The sequence below is a fragment of the Nicotiana tomentosiformis genome, chromosome 7, assembly GCF_000390325.3.
Source record: "Nicotiana tomentosiformis chromosome 7, ASM39032v3, whole genome shotgun sequence".
Lineage (NCBI taxonomy): Eukaryota > Viridiplantae > Streptophyta > Magnoliopsida > Solanales > Solanaceae > Nicotiana > Nicotiana tomentosiformis.
This window is the reverse complement of record NC_090818.1, coordinates 26926144-26930069: the sequence shown is the minus strand read 5'-3', so window position 1 is coordinate 26930069 and position 3926 is coordinate 26926144.

Below are 3926 nucleotides of genomic sequence, written 5' to 3'. Positions count from 1 at the left end.
CGGTCAAGCAGAGTCGACGAACAAAGTGATTATTGAAAACCTCAAGAAAAGGTTGGAAGTGGCTAAGGGTAACTTCCCTAGGAATTACCCGGAGTTTTATGGGCATACCTAACTACGACCAAGTCGAGCACAGGAGAAACCCCTTTTTTCCTCGTGTACGGTGCTAAGCTTTAATCTCGGTAGAAGTAGGGGAACCCACCTTGAGATATTTCTAGGCAGATGAAGAATCGAACAACGAAGCAATGTTAGTCAACTTGGAACTGCTCGATGAACGTAGGGACTTGGCGCATGTAAGAATGGTAGCTCAAAACCATAGAATTGAGCGGTAGTATAATCGAAGAGCCCACCTCCGTTATTTCAAAGTAGGAGACTTGGTCCTAAGGAAAGTAGCTCAAAACACCCGGGAGCTCAATGTGGGGAAGATATGTCCAACGTGGGAGGCCCCCTACCGGGTTTCAGCTATCACCAGGAAAGGTTCATACGAGTTGGAAAACCAAAATGGAGAAAATTTGCCCAGCAATTGGAACATAGCACACCTCAAAAGATATTATTGCTGATGAACATTATCCGATCAGAAAGTATGTGTTGCACTCTTTTTCCATTCGTTCAGTTTTTGTCCCAATTGGGTTTTTCTAGCAAGGTTTTTAATGAGGCAATAACAGAAAGCACACTACGAAGACATCAACAATAAGACCTATAATAGCAAGGCATACAAGCAAAGATCCACTCGGGGATGGTTAGATAATCATTTGCTATATAACAAATTCCCATCGGAAAGTTAAGTTTGTCATTGAGCAAAGGTTACCTGATCGTTCACGAGCACAAACCACTAAAGGGTTGTTAGATAGTCCTTCGCTCGATAGCATAAATTCCTAAGGGGAAGTAAAGTGTGTTACCAAGTTAAGGATTATCTAGCAATGCATTAGTGGAATCTTCGAAGATACAAGACTTCCAGGGTTCCAATTTGCACTCTTTGCATTCGAACACTGGGGGGGGGGGGGATGATATGAGGATACAGAAAAAATGACGGCCACAGCGATCAGGAAACTCAAAACAGGAAATATAATTGCATCATCGGGACCAGGGACTGCGCGGCCAGCCCCGTTGAAATAAGTTGTACAAGTTAGCCACAAGTAATGACAATATTTTTCAGCATAGCAAATGCTTATGTACTTTTTGAAAATAGAAGGAATAAAATAAAATCCTTTTATTTTTATCTTGTTTCTTGTCTGAACGATGAATTTTATTTGTCATTTGAAAGCTAAACAAGTACTTCAAATGCTAGTGTTGTAATGAACATGAGACGTCCTCTTCAAGAGCACTGTAAACATAGGAGGGCCTTCTCTTATAAAAATCCCCAAGTTAAAGGCTTGGTTCCAGAAGCATTTATGCCCAGAATCAAAATGCCTTCAGGGAAAGATACACCCGAAGCCGTACACGAAAGGACGCAAAACATAAACTTGTGCAAATACTTATCAAAGCCCTCACGAAAAAGGGTTGATGCCCATAGCAAAAAATGCTTTCGGGGAGAATACACCCAAGGCTTCACATAATAAGACGCAAAATAGAAAATCTTAGGCAAATTCTTAAGAAAAGGGAAGAAAATGCAAAAATTAAAGACTTGCATGAATATTCAAATTAAAGGAAGACTCAAACAATACTTGAAAAAAGAAAAGAAAAGCTAAGCTGCAGTATCTCCGGAACCAGGAGGAAGAGAAGTGTCCGCGCCCCCGGGAGAAGTAGACGGACCCACCGATGGCTCAACATTTTCACGAGTTTGGCCTTTAACATCATCATCCTCCGATTATTATTTAGTTCCCTAGAACTCAGAACCAGAAGTAGAAGGACCGGGTGCATCAGACCTCGCTGGGAGTCCACTTTTAGCTGCTAACTCAAGCTCACGGACCTTAGCAATTTCGGCATCAAAATCAATGACACCAGCTTTGGCCTCTTCCAAGGTTTTTCTCCTCATGCTGTACATACCATAAATTTTCTCAAAAATGAGGGAAGCTGCTCGACGCTTAAGTTCTTCTTTGAGTTGGGTTACCTCGACAGAAAGGTTTTCCCAGGCGAACCTAGTAGATTTGAGGCTAACATCAAGGTCACGGACAGTTGAACTAAAAATCCTATTATGCTCGATAGTTTTCCTGTACCTCTCTTCCAGTTGGGCGTGTTTCACCCTCGTAGAAGAAAGCTCTTCAATTTTGGAGTTCAAGGCTGCCTCTAAGTTGATCACTCTTTCAGCGGCGGTAGCCTCGCGTTCGATTGCAACAAGAACTGTGTTATGGTTTTCAGCCCATTTGGCCCTGGCTTCATCAAATCTAACCCTCAGCGGGCCAATTTATTGGCTAAGGGTAACCACTTCTTGTTCTCTTTGCCGCAAACGATCCTCCAATACAACAACCTTAGCAGCTTTGGCTTCCAGTTCCGAAAGGCGAGCGACATGTTGCTCCTACTCTGCCAAAAGTTGATCTTGTACGAAGGTAATCTCTTCCTTTTCACGAATCAACCTTTGAAGGCCCTCGGAAGCAAGAAAGTTGGCCTACAAAGTATAAAGGGTAAAATTCAGGATATGTTCATACCGAAAAATAGAAGGAGTAATAAAAGAAGAAAGGAACGTACCTTTGCGGCGTTGTGCATGGCGTTGTTCAACAAACACTCTCCTGAGAGTGCCTGAATATTTTCCCAGTCTTTCTCTGAAGATAAAGCTTCAGATAATTAGCAAGCTCCACCGCCCGGGATATCAAGTTGCATCCGGTAAAGATCAAAATAGTAGCATTCCTCCTCCTTTGTGGATCTTCAGAAGGGGCAGCATAATATTTCCCCAAATTCCCATGAACTAGAGACTGTGGAAGAGGAACACCTTCTTCATGGTGAGGTGCGACCGGTGGAGATGATGTAGCAATTGCTGGTGGAAGAGTGGTTGAAGATGGAAGTGATGTAGAAGTTGAAGATGTTAGTGAAGATGGAAATGAAGCTGATGGAGTTGAAGAGTGAGAAGCAGTTGCATCAAATACAGTGTCGGTTGTTGGATGCTCGCCAACCAAAGACGACAGGGACCCGATACTCAGCCCCGCAGTACCGGACACAACAATTGGCGTCCAAATATGAGAGTTGACATTATCTACCAGATCAAACTCTCCCAAAAGTGTCGAGGCATCGTCCTCGATTGGTGTAACTATCTCAATAGGTCGAGTATCCTGTTGAGATGATGAGGATTGTCGTCTTCTATGTAGAGAATCTATCTCATTACTAACTTCTTAATCATCATCGATCGTCACTGTGTCTATGACCTTCCCAGAAGGAGGGCTAGTCACCATCGCTACCGGAGATGACTCGGGAGATCGGTCCTTGCCCTCTTATTATTTTCCCTGGCTGTGGAAGAGCGTCTTCTCTTTGGTCCTTTGTATTCCGGTCGGGGACTCCATAAAGAAAAATTCTCTACTAAAGTAGTCCCGGAGACACCTATTCGAGTAAGTGCCTTTTGAAGCAGCCTCGCTGCATCAGCAAGATCGACCAAGACATCCTCCTCGGGAACAACAACAGAGCCCGCGGGTAGACCTAATTTCATAGACAGGTTAGAAGGGATCAATCAAGTACTTCACATGAAAAATTGAAACAAGGTGAGTTTGAATTACCACAATTCTTGGCCTTTCACCCATATTTAGGGGCCAGCTCTTTCCACAATCGAGTATCGGGCATGGTAACATCCAAGATCTTTTGTACCCACTGATCTAAACCTTCAACCACCGGTGGGATCCATCGAATTGCTGAAACTGCAGAAGGATGGATGATTTATACAGCTATAGAAAAATATTTAGTAAAAGGAAATACTAAACAAAGAGTTTACGAGTGCAATTCTATGCGGCCGAAAATGATGGAGTCGTTGTCGGAGTGATGACGTTGGTGGCACCTATAATTAACTG